At 40.6% G+C, this 16085-nt stretch overlaps 1 protein-coding gene across 1 annotated transcript in view; it reads left to right on the forward strand.

The window, feature by feature from the left end:
* ESRRG (estrogen related receptor gamma) overlaps window positions 1-16085 on the forward strand; it is a 568127-nt gene that overhangs the window by 119921 nt on the left and 432121 nt on the right. Inside the window, exon 2 of the mRNA XM_035010128.1 lies at window positions 14638-14730. The gene's annotated coding sequence lies outside the window, so the exon portion shown is untranslated. The remainder of the gene's footprint in view (window positions 1-14637; window positions 14731-16085) is intronic.

The raw sequence follows: 16085 nt of genomic DNA on the forward strand, positions 1-16085 counted from the left end.
GAGTTACACTATTTTGGTGCTGTTTTTAGCTTTCATTTCTATTGAAATATACTAAATTAGTAGCATTTTTTGATTCCTGATTTAGCTCTTTTAATAAGAAGCAGAAGCTAAAAACAGCCCAAGCAAGCAGTTGAAGTCTTATCACAAGCCAGTAAGATCAATAGCTAAAAAAAGTATGAAAAGTTTTTGAGTGACAGCTTAAAAATGGAAAATTTAAATATATATCACTGCCTTCTGCTCCATTGTGTAATGCATAAAGCCCACTTTGACAGTATGTTTTTAAGCAGTCAAGAAAGTGATTTATTGTTATCACTGGATTTGTGTTTATGTTCCGTGCTGTAAACTATGCTTACAGCAATATATCTGTATTAAGGCATTAATACTAGGAGTGCTACCTACGCTTAACATTACTAATATTGTTCAAAGTGAAGTTTATTGGGCTATAAATAGTAACATCAGTACTGACACTTGCTGCATCATCTAAGTGCCTGGGTAGCCGTGTCTGATGCTAAATGACCATGCTGCTGACAGTATATAAAACATAAATAGTGGCTACGAGTGATATTTCATGGCTACTGCTGGTGTTTCTACTCTCCTCTGGTCTGCAGATAAGGAGATCTATGTATGCCGAGACCTTGCTAGATTTTTCCTGTGTTTGCCAGAGGGAGATGATTAGAGGAAATCGCGTCTTGATTTTAAATATTCTTGTTTCCCAGGACCACTGATGTTTTGTCACAAATACAAATAAATAATCATGGTTCACAGTAATGGAAGGATAGTTAGCAAATCAGGATTCGAGTTTGGTGTAATCTATGCTCAGGCAGGGTCTTTATCTTGATAGGAAGCCGACGATTGTTTAGTCATTCATTGGACAAGTTTTAATGGAGGGTTGACTACTCTCTTAGTCCATTTGGGCTGCTATAACAAAATACCATAAACTGGGGAGCTTCTAAATAACAGAAATTTACTTGTTAAAGTTTTGGAGACTGGGGATTCCAAGATCATGGTCCAGCACAGTGGATGTCTGGTGCGGTCTCCTTCCTACGAACGCTCTCTTTTCTCTGTAACTTCACATAGCAGAAGGGGCAAGGGATCTCTCTTGGGCCTGTATGGTAAGGGCACCAATCCCACCATGAGGGGGGGTTCACCCTCATGACCAAATCACCTCCCAAAGTCCCCACCTCCAAACGACCATGACATGGTGCGTTATAGTTCAATGTAAGAATTTGGCTGATGGGCACAAATATTCAATCCATAACAACTACCCTGTGGTGGCCGCTGGTGCCATGGACAAGCATATGTGCTAAGCTTGATTTCTTTTGTTGATAGTCAAGACAGTATTTCAAGTCTGTTTGAATTTTACCAGATACACTCTTCTTTATTCAAGGCTCTAAACAATGGAACCGCCCTTTCTTAAAGGTTGCCTTCAGGAGGCAAAACAGCCACATAAATCATGAATATGCTAATTTATCAAGGTGCTTTAACTTTACTTTGTAAAGGCTAATGATGTATGTTAAATTAAGCTTTGAGTTCATTGCGGTTGGAAGAGAAGAGCCCTATCTAGCAATTCATTCCTTCATTCATTCACCGTACTTTCATGGAGCGCCTGCCATGTGCTAGAAACTACATGGCCCTCTGGAGACTTAACAGTAAACGGAACACATCCCTTATCCTAAAGACACGGTCAAATGAGACCATGTTTTGCTGAGTTAATCCAAAGGAATTATGAAAAAGTTATTTTTTACCCCCGAACTAATAAAAGAGGTGAATTAAACGCATGAAATGATAATGATCAAGCACATTTTTGTTAGCTTGTAATTTCTTGCTAGTTTGTTAGAGAATATGATAGAGGCAGGCTCATTGAGATGCTAAGATATTCATGTACTGCCTTTTTCACCTCAGATACCTTATTTCTTGGAACTGACAGGACAGTGACAAGAAAGATACTGATTTGGGTAACCCGGAAAGGATAGAGAGCTTATGATGTAAGGTATTAATGCTAGGTGTGCCGACCATGCTCGTCATTGTTAATCTTCTTAAAAATGAAGTTAAGCAAGCACTGATTGCCTTCTTTCCATTGAAAGAAGGTAAGTGCCAGAGTAGACGGCGAGCCGGGAGAAGGGGATTTTTCTCATCCAGAAAACAGGGAATACACTCTCATCTTTTCAAAGCCATGCAAGTTTGTGCCTTCATGCAACCTTTCATTCTCCCTTAAGGAAACTTTAGTATTATTTGACTTACTTTGCAGTAAATAAACCTGCATCCTTTGCGTGCATGCAGATAGCAACTGTGTGGTTAATGGGTAGGAAACAAAGAATGGGGGACTCGCCACGAAAGGTTTCTTTCTCTTTTTTCATCCACATCCAGAAGGAGGGAGCAGGAGGTGGATGTGGCTGGTCAAAACAGTACAGTTCAAGAAGCCGGTGGAAACAGGACACATTAAATTCTTGAGTTTCAGGATGGGGAAGGTGTTGGGAAAGCAGGGGTGCTCTGTTCTTTTCTAGTTGGTTTACCAACAGCTTTCAGAACAGCGTTGGGTCCACATTAGACACCTTTCTCCTCCAAAGACTGGCAGAGTTCCATAAAGAACTCAAAGCACATTAGGTGTATGTTATTGTTTCTTGGGCCCTAAATGCAGCCTTGTAAAAGTGCACGAAGTGATGGCAGCGTGAAGGCTAGCAGCCCAAGGACCTATGAAATCCAGTGCTTTCTCATTGATTCCTCATTGCTTCCTTTGTTCGTTGAAATATTCAGCTTGGGTCTAAAAACAGCTAAAAACCTTATGCAAAGAGCTTGTAAACAAACACCCACTTGAACCATCTGGTCTTGTAACACATACAAGTGATTAAGCTTCAGAGCTATGATTGTTAAAGTTTTAAAAACACAACAATCCCAAACACCCCCAAATAGACTCCTTATACAAGTTTATAGGGAGGAAAACATGGAATGCTTTCTATAGTAAATAATCCGGAGGGATTAAACAATCTTTTGATTTCCCTACTTCATTCCCTCCCTCCCTTTCTTTCCTCATCATAAGTGTTATAGAATGAGAAAGACTTAAGATACAAATGTATAGATAGACTAAAAATACATTTATAATTCCACTATACTGAGTCTACATGGTCAATGTCTTAGGATAGTTGCTTATCTTTACCTTCATGATTATTTTTGCCCTTGCTAGAGAAATACATGTGCTGGAATGTGTGTGTCTGCGTGTGCACGGAGGGGGGTGTCTTCGTTCCTTCTAGAATATATTAAGCGATCCAGGCTATTTGCAAAGAATGAATTCATACTTTTTGTCCATAATGATTGAAGAAAGTCAGGTCAGGGGGAAATTAAATATGTTAAGAGCTCTCATTTTAATTGTTGATTATCAATACTGTCTTTAGAGTTAATTTCCTTGACAAGTTGTAGGGCCTATGGATTGGATTCTTCATATATTTCTAACATGGAAATGATTCTAAACTGCAACATTTCATTTAGGTGACATCATGGAAGTGAAAAAGAATTAGCTGCACACTCTACCACAAGCATATGGAAATAACACAGCTTTCTAGTGGATCACTGTTGAAAGGAATAACACAGAGAACCAAAAACTCTCAAGTGAAATACAAGCTCTAAGTGAGAAATTAATAACATATTAGGCCCTCTGTTTCTGTCTTCTCAATCTTGACCAGCCCTCATCCATAGATTTAGCTAGATTTATTCTATCAGCTGGAAGGAGGAAAGACAATAATTGAAAGAAGAGAAAGAGTGTTTAGTTATGGCAGTAATGACTGGTGTAACCAACAAACCACCGAAGAGTAAATGGTTTAAGCATAAGTCCATTTAATCCACAGTGGGTATTCCTGATTGAGGTGAGTCTCTTTCATGTGGTGATTTGAAGGCTTAGTTGAAAGGGAAATGCTACAGTGTGTGGGGGGGTTTTATGGACTACCTACTGGGAAGCTTCTGTCACTTCTGTTCTGTTTCCATGGAGGAAAGCTCAGTCTCATGACCACACCTAACTGCAAGGGTGGCCGGGGAATATGGTCCCGCCACGTGCGAAGGAATAAGAGATGAGTTTGGTGAATTGCTGGCTAGTCTCCACCATAAGAGGAAAAGAGGGAAAGATAGGTGCTGATGCAGGACACTTTATAGTATTTTTTAATTTTTTTTTTAAGATTTTATTTATTTATTTGACAGAGAGAGATACAGCGAGAGAGAGGGAACACAAGCAGGGGGAGTGGGAGAGGGAGAAACAGGCCTCCTGCTGAGCAGGGATTCCCGATTCGGGACTCGATCCCAGGACTCTGGGATCATGACCTGAGCCTAAGGCAGACGCTTAACCACTGAGCCACCCAGGCACCCCATTTTTCTATTTGTTAAGAAGGAAACAAATGAAAGCCTTTTTTCACATCAGTGATGTGGTGGTAATCTGTCTCTCTGGAGGGTAAAAAAAAAAAAATACCCACCTGATTTGTAATTTATAATGTTTGCTGATTTCCATGGTGTAAATATTCCCATAATGGCTGACTTCAGGCTACCAACGTGAAGTCACTCAACATGGATCTGAGAAGAGATTCACAGAGTCAGTTCTAGCAAGCTGGAACAAGCCACTCTAGCACCACATTTTACTAATGAATTCTAAGAAGACACCTCTGAGGCAGCCCATTTGTGAGCAGGTAGTGAATGTGCATTTTCCCTTTTGTGTCTGACCTAAGAAAGATTCATTTCAGAATGGATTCTTTATCACTTAAAAAACCATCAATATCCAGGTGATGTATAGAATTGTTGAATCACTGTACTATACACCTGAAACTAATATAACACTGTTAACTAACTAGAATTAAAATAAAAACTTTGGGAAAAAAACTAAAAAATTAAAAACCATCAGGACGCTTGGGTGGCTTAGTTGGTTGAGTGTCCAACTCTTGATTTCAGCTCAAGTTGTGATCTCAGGGTTGTAGGATTGAGCCCTCCATCGGGCTCCATGCTCAGCAGGGAATCTGTTTGAGATTCTCTCCTCCCTCCCCCCCCACCTCCGAGCTCTCTCTCTCTCTCTCAAATAAATAAATAAACCTTTAAAAAATTAAAAAACATCAAAATGATATGCTCATATCAACAATAGATGGGGGTATACAGTTTTTGAGTCAGAGAAAAATAGCTCCAAGGGTACAAGGAGTCAAGCTGCCCATCTGTACTGAATCCTGGGTCACTCTCAGGAAAGATTTAAAGCCTCTAGAACAAGTTTCCAAAGAGTCTACCAAGAAGTCAGATGTCACTTCTGGAATTTCATATGATTGTTCCCGTAATTGTTTTCCCAAAAGAGGGAAGGATTTGGAGATGGAATGGATAATGGTGATGAGAAAAAAGAGATGCCAAGGAAGATTCCTTTGTTTCTGTCTGTACAATGAGTTGGATGGTGGTGTCATTCCCTGTGAGAGAAGCAAAGAAGTGATGGGAGCTGGTCTGTGTTTAAACAACAACAACAAACCTCTGAAATTCAAATGGGTCCTCAGATCTCAATTGGTGAATTACTTAAGATTGTTATTAATAGACCAATGGCTGTATAGTCTTCTAAAATCTCCACTATTCCTTGTCTACCTCTTTTCAAAGAGTCAGCCATGTAATGATCAGTTGGAGTCACTCTTAACCATTCTGTTTGATCCATGCAGATGCGGTGCTCTTGAATCAGAGTGTGGTAGTCCAGATGGGCGACCAAGGCGTGTGATGCACTTGGCTTAGCCCTGTGGTTTTTGTTGTGTGTGGTTTTGTTTTCAAGTGTTAGAGTGCTTCAGGTGTTAAAGATGTAGCACCTCTTGAACTGATGGTGTGGTCTGAGTCCACACTGTAAAGGCTCAGGGTTTCCTATTCGGTGCTTGTCACTTTGTGTAATTCTGAGGGTTAGAAAAACATCAGCAAGATTCCAGTCCGTACTTTCTGTTTGGAACACCAGCTGAGGCCGATCAAAACCTAAGAATGAATGAAATCTGTAATGCATTCGTTGTAATCCGTTACTGGTTTGTCTGAGGCTGATGGCTATTTTGGGAAAGTACTAAAACTGGTAATGACAGACTCAAACACTGAGGTTTCTCAAAAAGTTAATCCGTTCACTTAGTAAATAATGGGCTGTTCTGGGGAACAGCTCTCCTCCTCTCATATTTTTTAATGATGGTGAAAATTAAGCTGCTCCGAAAACTAACTTTCTTCATGCCAACCTGCCCTATTTTTTTTTTTTTTCCTTAACTGCGATCTGCCAAAAAACCAGAACTAGGGCTTGGCACACCAGTTTTGATCAGACCAACCATCGGAATCATAATGTCCTAAGTACAAAGCTCACTAATTGAATTTCATTCACTGGATTGAAATATAGCAGCCAAGACGGAGAACACTGTCGGCTGTTTTTTATGAGGTCCAGAGTCTAAAGTCATTTTAAAAATGTGAGTGATGCAATTTCTTGTATCTTTCATTTAAAATGCTACTTGGTAAACAGTGTTTCAGATTAGTGTATTTGTAATTTAAATGAAGACAGTACATCAAGCTGAATCTGAAAAGAAAGAAGTTTAGGAAATGATTCATTCCTCTTTTTGTGTGAGCTACTGTAGAAAATAATAAATAAATAGGTAAGGAGAGGAAAAAAAAAAAAAGGTTTGTGGCTTTTAAGAGACAAAACTGAACTATTTCTAAAACAGAGTCAGTCCCAACAGCTAAGTCTTTGTTTTCTTCAAGCAGACTAATACATTCTGCCTAATTCATTTTTTATTTTCTCTCGGGGTCCTCTTGCAGGTTTGCTTCAACAAAGGAAGCATCATGTTACATCTTTTAAATAATTGATGGCTCTCAGTCCAAGCCAGCTTGAAGGAAATTCTGAAAATAGGTACTGATTGAGCAAATGCCTCCTTCCTCCTCCCCATTCCCTTTTTGAACACTCCTCACTCATCTCTTCCCTCCCCTGTTTGCTGCTTTGCCTCCTTCTTGACTGGTACAGGATGATGATCTCATTTGAACTTAGGTTTTATCTACCACTTGGTATCCCTCATTTGTTTCATATCATTCTATATATTTTATTAAAGATGGGGGATCTGTTAATTATAAGCTGACTGATGTAATGAAGAGTTCTTAATTAATCACCAGAAATGTTATGTCATAATCACCACCAGAGATGGTTTGTTAGGACTATAAAAAAAATGAGGCTTAGAGCTTGTCCCTCTAAATTCAAAGTATGCTGTCACCAAGGGTCAGGTTGCCCCAAAAGCTGGGTTGGCTGGGCCTTGCCAGCCCCATCTGTTCTACAAGTTCAAATACTGTAACTAACCTGTGTTTTCCCCCCCAGAGAGAGAAAGGCACCTCCATCTTACTTCACTGTTGAGTCATTAGCAATTGTCTACAGCTTGGAAAAACCATCCCTGTTTTAAGGCAGGTGTGGTCGGTAGGAACTTGGGCTGGTTCGCCATGAACCTGGCTTCTGGTCATGACTTTGTAAGTCACTTTGCCTTGCAAGGCCTCCCTTTCGTCACTGGTGAAATGCGGCTTTTGGAGAGGATTATCTCCAGCATCTAGCCAGCACTGGTGTTCCTGCATCCTCCAGAGAGGAGGATGAACCACAAGGAAATTGCGCTCCATTTGAGAGCATTAATGTATTCCAATTTGGAGTGAGTGGACTGTGTGCTCGCTCATGGTTCATCTTCCTCTTTCTTTCCCTTATTTGTCTTTTCTTTTAGTCTGTTACTTACTTCTTCTCTTCTGCTACTTATCCCCTTTCCTTTCCTTTCCTGACCTTCCACACTACCAGGGTCAGAGTGGAAGGGAAATGATTGGCGATGTGTTAGAGTCAAGGATCTCAGCCTCTTATTTTTAAAATATCCTGCCTTCACAGAAGAGCTTCCTCCATCAGAAATTGTATCTGAAGGTAGCCAATATTACTGAATTTGGGAAGACTAGCTATAAAGTGGCAACTACTGGGAGATCTAAATCTGGAATTCTAAGTTGGAGCTCAGTTTAACTGGGGGAAAGCTTTACATTGTATCCATCACTGAAAAAACTGTATCGAAATTGATGGATTATTGTCCACTCTCAAAACGGTATCACAGACTGTGATCTACTCTCCCTTTCAAGGGACATTTTAAAATATCATGTTGCTTACACTGTTCCATTTTTCTCTCTTATTATGGCAAGCTTGGTGAGGGGTGGGGAGCTAAAACCATCTTTGCCCCAAATCTTCCCCATAACCAGTAGCTTGTTTGGATATCCCATGCCGGCCTGGGAAAATCTTTTCTGATCGCCTCTACTGAAATCTTAGGAAAAAATCTTCAAATAATCAAACCTATTTAGAACCACACAAAAAACATATGGCAGGGAATCTAGAAAGTTGAGGAATTTCTTCTGTGTATCTTCTACTATCTGACTGTATTCTAAAATTTTATTCAGAAGGATTAGAGGGACTATTTGTGTTTTCCTTTTTAAAAACCTACTGTTACCTATTCATTTTTTAGACTATATTATGCACAGGCTTTTGTATCTCTATGTAAGTAGATTAGAGGTAATGCCTCCTGGTAAGATATACTCCTAAGGTTTTGGAATTCAAAATGTGCTTTTCGCCAAGGATAGCAGTGCGGTTAATAGTTGGATTCTACCATAGTGCTAATACATTTCAGGAACATTCTGTGCTAAGTGGCTTCTCTTTTTATTGGAATATCCATTCTTAGTTCCATTTTGGGACCTGAAGAACAGAACTTTCTCCCTCTGAAGGTAGGGAGGTAATTCCCTGTCATCTAAGGAGCTGACTGCAACAACCTAGAGACTGTTGATGGTGAGGGTAGGGGTGGTGCAAGTCCTGTTGCCTTGGGGTCAGTGACTTTGAGTGAAGGGACCCTAGTCATTCAGTTCCCTGGATTTGCTCTAAAAATATCCTCTGGGGGGCACCTGGGTGGCTCATTCAGTTGGGCATCCTACTCATGATTTTGGCTCAGGTCATAATCTCATGGGCCATGAGATCGAGCCTTGCACTGGACTCTGGAGCACTCAGCTGGGAGTCTGCTTCTCTCCCTCTCTCTCTCCCCCACCCTCTACCCCTTCCCCTGCTTGCGGGTGTGTGCACTCGCTCTCCCTCTCTCTCTCTCTCTCAAATAAATAACTAAATCTTTTAAAAATTCCTCTGGAATAGGGAAGGGGATCCAGATGCTTCTTCCCCTAACCCCGTGCTATGCAAACATAGTGGGGTAGCACCATTCACATTGTAATCTGTTTATAGGATGCCCCCTCAAGTTGTGCAATGCAAAATCCATGTGAACATGTCTGGTAGTTTTTAATCCTGGAATTAATTTTTTTTGTTAGTTCAAGTTGTCCAATCTCAATAATTAGTTGAGTATAGGCAGTTCCTAGTTTACAAAATGGTAGTGTTCCCATGTACATTTTAAAACTGGTTGTTTGTAATTCAGAATATTTCCAGACAGAAAAATTACATAAGGAGTAGTGAATTTCTAGATCACACACAAAAATCTTGCTCACTCATACTGTAACTGAACTTCTAGAAGTTGGCAACAGTTTTGTTTTCTATTCTTCATTAAATTGCCTGCAGTATTGAGTAAGAAATCTTCCACCTGGGTCGGTTGTCACCATTTAAAATGGGGTTAATCTGGGGAAATGTATATTGCATTTTGTAGTAAGAGGAGATCATTGAGGTAATGGGAATAAATTCCCATACCCTTTAAGTGCCCATCTGTCTTCCCTCACCCAGGACCCTTGAATGGAACAGAACATGAAATGGAGTCTAAGATGTATGTAGTAAAAATACGCAGACACTGGAGTTGGGGGAGAGTAGTCAAAGAGCTAGATTCTAATTCATCCTCCCCCCCCCCGCCCCGCCGCCAACCTCCCAAGAATTCCCAAATAACAGGATCCCAGTTGCCCATGGGACAACTAGTTTATGTATCTTTGGTCCCAGAAGACTCCAATTATTTTTAGAAAGCGCTGTGCATCCATCTTTTCTCTCCTTGCAGCAATTCCTGAACACCTTGCATGTGACTGAAAGGGAGTTTAGTAACGTAGTAATTCTTCCTCCCCAAGACTCTGAGAGCAGGATGTTGCTGATGGCTGATGTGGGCTGCCTCCTGTATGTATGGGAGATCCCAAATAACATGATCCTGAGTGGAATGTCTCTGCTCAGACATAAGCTCTGTGTGTGGGATCAAAAGGAGAACTCATTCCAAAAACTGTTATCATAATGTGAACATTATTTTGAATTTTCATTAATTTCAGTGATGGGCTTTGACAAGTTGTTTATTTTAAATGTTAACTTGAAATCACAGCCACATCGATCATGACCTTTGGCAACATCACATGGACAGCAACATCTTGTCTCATGAAATCAGCACCCAGAGGATTTTTGATCCTTTGAATCCTTCTTTTGTAAGATATACCTCATTTTATTGCAGTTTGCTTTCTTGGACTTTCAGATACTGGGTTTTTTACAGATTGAAGTTTTCTGGCCACCCTGCATCAAGCAAGTCTATTGGTGTCATTTTTTTTCCAACACTGTTTACTCTATGTCACATTTAGCTAATTCTCACAATATATCAAACTTTTTTGTTATTATTATATTTGTTATGGTGATTGGTGATTGGTGATCTTTGATGTTACGCTTGTAATTGTTTTGGGGGGGGCACAAACTGCATTCACTGAAGACAATGACCTTGATCGATAAATGTTGTATGTGTTCTGACTGCTTCACCAACTGGCCATTGCCCTTCTCTCTCTCCCCTCTGGCCTCCCCATTCCCTGAGACACAGCAATATGAGGCCAATTAATAAGCCTACAATGGCCTCCAAGTGTTCAAGTAAAAGGAAGAGTTGCACGTCTTTCACTTCACTTCAAAAGCTACAAATGATTAAGTGTAGGGAGGAAAGCGTGTCAAAAACTGAGACAGACCAGAAGCTAAGCCTCTTGCACCAAACAGTTAGCTAAATTGTAATGCAAAGGAAACATTCCTGAAGGAAATTAAAGGTACTATTCCCAGTGAACACAGGAATGATAAGAAAGTGAGACACCTATTGTTGATATGGAGAAAGTTTTAGAAGTCTGGATAGAAGATCAAACCAGCCACATAATTCTCTTAAGCCAAAGCCTAATCCAGAACAAGGCCCTAACTCTTCAATCCTATGAAGGCTGAGAGAGGTAAGGAGGCTGCAGAAGAAAAGTATGAAGCTAGCGGAGGTTGGTTCATGAGGTTTAAGGAAAGAAGCTGCCCTTAGAACATCAAAGGACAAAGTGAAGCAGCAGGTGCTGATGTAGGAACTGAAGCAAGTGATCCAGAAGATCTATGATAATTTGTGAAGGTGGCTACACTAAACTGCAGATTTTTAATGTAGATAAAACAGCTTTCTGTTAGAAGAAAATGCCATCTAGGGCTTTCATAGCTAGAGAGGAGAAATCAATGCCTGGTTTCATAGGTTCAAAGGACATGCTGGCCCTCTTGCTAGGGCTCATGCAGCTGGTGACTTGAAGTTGAAGCCAATGCTCATTTACCATTCTGAAAATCCTAGGGCTCTTAAGAAATATACCTAGTCTACTCTGCCTATGCTCTATAAATGGGACAGTAAAGCCCAGATGACAGCACATCTTTTTACAACATGGTTTACTGAATATTTTTAAGCACACTGTTGTGACCTACTGCTCTGGAAAAAAGATTTGTTCACAGTATGACTGTTTATTGACTATGCACCTGGTCACCCAAGAGCTCTGCTGGAGATGGACAAGATTAATGTTGTTTTCATGCCTGCTAACACAATATCCATTCTGCAGCTCATGGGTCAAGGACTAATTTTGACTTTCAACTCTTATTATTTAACAAATACATTTTATGGGGTGTCTGGGTGGCTCAGTCAGTTAAGCCTCTGACTTTTGATTTTGGCTCAGGTCATGACTCTTGATTTTGGCTCAGGTCATGATCTCAGGGTCATGAGATTGAGCCCTGTGTCGGACTCCACACTGAGTATGGAGCCTGCTTAAGATTCTCTCTCTCCCTCTCCCTCTGCCCCTACTGGCGCCCACCTCCCTCCCGCTCAGGCTCTGTCTCTCTCTTAAAAAAAAGGAAAGAAATACATTTTATAAGGCTACAGCTGTCATAAATAATGATTCCTCTGATTGATCTGGCAAAATAAATTGAAACCTTTGGAAAGGATTCACCATTCTAGATGCCATTAAGAACATTTGTAATTCATGGGAAAAGGTCAAAATGCCACTATTAACAAGTGTTTGGAGGAAGTTGATTCCAGCTCTCGTGGATGACTTTGAGAAGTTCAAGTCTTCAGTGGAAGAAGTACCTGCAGATCTGGTAGAAGTAGCAAGAGAACCAGAATTAGAAGTGGAGCCTGAAAATGGGACTGAATTGTGTAACCTCATGATAAAACTTTAACAGATGAGGAGTTGCTTCTTGTGTCTGAGCAAAGAAGATGGTTTCTTGACATGGAATCTACTCCTGGTAAAGATGCTGAAGAAACTGAAGATTTGAAATGAAAACAAAGGGTTTAGAATATAAGCTTAGCTGATAAAGCAGAGGCAGGTTGTGGGAAGATTGACTCCAATTTTGAAAGAAGTTCTACTGTGGGTAAAACGCCATCAAACAGCATCATATGCCACAGAGAGATCATTCATGAAAGGAAGAGTCAGTTGATTTGGCAGACTTCATTGGCTTATTTTAAGCAATTGTCTCAGCCACCCCAGCTTTTAGCCACCACCGCCCTGACCAGTCGGCAGCCATCAACACTGAGGCAGGACCCTCTACCACAAAGAAATGATGACCTGCTAAAAACTCAGATGATGGCTAGCATTTTTTAGCAATAAGGTATTTTTATAAAAGGGGATGTACATTGTTTTTTAGACATGATGCTATTATACACTTAATAGATGACGTATAGTGTAAACATAACTTTTATATGCACGGGGAAACTGAAAAATTCCTTTGACTCGCTTCCTTCAATTCTTGCTCATTGTCGGGGTCTGGAATTCACCGGCAGTATCTCCAAGGTGTGCCTGTACTTCTTGAGTTGTAAGCTTTCTTAAAAAAAAAAAAAAAAAGTAACGACCTAAATTAGTTCCCCTCAGACTTCTTACCCTGTAGTGTCCATTGGGTGGGTTCTCTCTTCATGTTTCCTTAGACTTACACAAATTACAGCTTTTTAACAGGCCTCCTATGTTCACAGTCCCAGGAAATAAATAGGGTTGAATTCCCACATTTGTGTCATCTTGCCTTCTTTCTCGCTTTTTGAGTGTCCTGGAAACATCCTCCTATTTTTATTTGCAGAGCAGCTTTCTTTCCTGGTTCTAGACTCTGCCAACCTCCAGTCTCCACTGGAAACCTTCTTGGTCTCTGGGCTTAGTAGATCTTGAGCTCTCACTGTCTACAAGAATTTATTTACAAAATATCCCTTTGTCTTTCAGTAGTCAAGTCCTTCCTCTTCAGCATGAGAGCAAATGATCAAAGTTTGATTCCAGTTGCTTTTTTGTAGTCTGGGGGTATTAAGGTGTAGCTGGAATTAAAACCTCAACTTGCTTAATTGTCAAGCATTTTACTTTTAACTTCTTCAAAGTAGAGGGCAAAAGCTGTGGATGTGAATGGTGTCTTCAGTGCATGTGATTTAGGGCCTCTCTGAGACTCTCCTCATCATGATTCAGGCATCTCTTTGACATGTTCACTCCCCAAAGTCTACAGCTACCACATTCCGTGCCTCAAGGGGCATGACAGAAAATGGCCTGGATGCCACCTGATGAATGAGTTTCTGCACTGGAGTGTATACCGAAGAAATCGTTAGAGTTGTCCATTGCTCACAAACTTCTTCTCTTCTCCTCCCCCCTTCCCTGGGCTGCAAGCCCACATTGAATTCAACTGGATGTTCCAGGGGTCGTGTTGTTCCTCTGAAGAGTTGTCTTTTAGCGGAGGGTAAAGATGGGAGAGATGTTCATTTAAATCACATGGAATTGCCATGTTTGTCCGTCAAGATTGGTAGAACATTGGTAGTTTCATGAGGGTCCACCTAAGAATTTCTCCTGATGAACGTCTACCTCGAACAGAAGTGTGTTTTGAACGGCATGCTTGGCTAAAACCCACTGTGGAGTTATTTAAAACAGAAGCTTCACGTTTTTCCCGTCAGGAAACTCATGCTTCTCTACCTGTTCTCTTTTATCTTTTCTCAGGGTCAGAGAAATGAGAGACCAAACCCTCATATTTGGAGAAATTCATATATTTTTAGTCTAATGTGAAATAAGTAGACAATCCTTTGGTCCCTGTGATAGAATTTTTTTCTGGAAGTTATAAATGGGAGTTATCACGGAAACTGCTTTGAAACCTTAACCAGAGCATACACTATAAATAAGAGTGGAGCCGAAGATTAGTAAATCTGATAAAGCTGAGATAGAAGAAAACTTAAAATAAGAAATGAGGACTGTACCTTAGTTGGGGGTGTTAAGACGGCTCTGAGTATATATATAGGAAAATCAAAGACTTGCTAAAGTCAGGGTGTGTGAACCCATAGCTATTAATGTGTACTTAACTCTATTGCCTGGGAGATTTTATTAAATGCAGCGGCCAAGGAAATTGACCTCACTTTTTTTTTTTCCTTTTTTGGGTTGGATCCTTGCTCACGTCACATAAATGAATAGAGCTGACAATTTACTGGCTCATCAATGAAACAATATTAAATTATGAAGACGTAAGGAAAAAAATCCTACGCTAACATTGTTGCAGTTTGAAAGGTAAGCTGTCCCCTACAAGAGTAGGAGATATTAATGTTCATTTTGAAACCTATATAACATAATGCCAGGTAGTGCCCATTATAGGGTTAAGTGGCCTCTTGATAGCTTTGATTCACTGTGGTCCTAGCATGTATCTCATTAGCAACGCAATGAAGAGGCTCCCATATTTCTCTCATTCTGTCTTTTAAAATGCAAAAATGTCATTTTTCGTGCTTTTAGAGTGTTTTATTTTATGAGATATTCTGACAAATTAGACTTCACTGAGTGTGTGTTGTGGTGATCGGGGGGTTCCTTTTGAAAGGAACCTGTTTTTATTGATTTGCTATTTTGAAGCCTGGCTGTTGGGGTCAGACTGTTTCTTAATTCTGGTCTTTGGGGATGCACCAGAAGCAAAATACAGTATTTTTCTTTATGTCTTGTCCAGTGCTTACGATAGGAAGCCTTCTCTTCCTAATTCAGTCTTCTGTGAACTTACTGAAAGTACTTGGTATGCCGCCTATTACCAATTGAATACCTAGTATTTCCCCAGTATACCTAGACATCAAGTCTTTTTCACTTCATGTTTGAAGGAAAATCATCCTCCTGTTCTTGGCTACCATCAGTTACTCAGTTGGTCAACTAGACCCAGGTCTGCCTCTTGCGTTTACAAGCCCCATTATAATGACGGTCCGACAGGATCAGCATGTGGAGGGGTTCTTTCAGTGCAAAGAGTCCCCGCTTCCATCTGACTCTCAAATGAGTCCACAACTTGGGAAAGGTGGCAAACCCCCGCCCTAAATGGTCAGCTCTTTGGGGGTAGTATCAGTGATTTATTTGCCCCTTCCGCCCCTTCTCCCCCCCGCCCGTACCGCTGCAGAGGCTGGTAGGTGTGCAGGAAATCAGTGCGCCCTTGCTGCCCATGATGTCTCTCCATCCTGCTCGGGACTGAACCCTCTGCAGCAAGTCAGATTTTTCTGAACAGCATTCGGCAGATTTTTGCTTCAATGTGGAAAATGGCACTTTAGAAGTCAAATTACCTTTTTCATGGCACCCAAGTTGCTTAATTTGCAAATTGAGAATAATTTAGGCAATGGGAGAATATGTTTCCATGTGTGAAGTGGATTGAAATGAGTTTGGTGTTCTCTGCTCCTTCAGCTCAAACTATCATAAAATGGAGTTCTGGCCAAAAATCATTCAGTTGTGTGATTCCGGGATATCATCTGTTGTTTTGTGTGACATCAGTTTAGTTTTAATTAGTGGTGATACTTAAATATGTGTTTCTGATGAACTGCAAGTATGCCCTGCTTTAAGGACCCGGAATGGGTTTCAAACTCATGCTTACGGTGCCTTTGCGTGAAGGGACAGTTATTTGCACT

The sequence above is a fragment of the Mirounga leonina genome, unplaced genomic scaffold (assembly GCF_011800145.1).
Source record: "Mirounga leonina isolate KUSES-001 unplaced genomic scaffold, KU_Mleo_1.0 Mir_154, whole genome shotgun sequence".
Classification (NCBI taxonomy): domain Eukaryota; kingdom Metazoa; phylum Chordata; class Mammalia; order Carnivora; family Phocidae; genus Mirounga; species Mirounga leonina.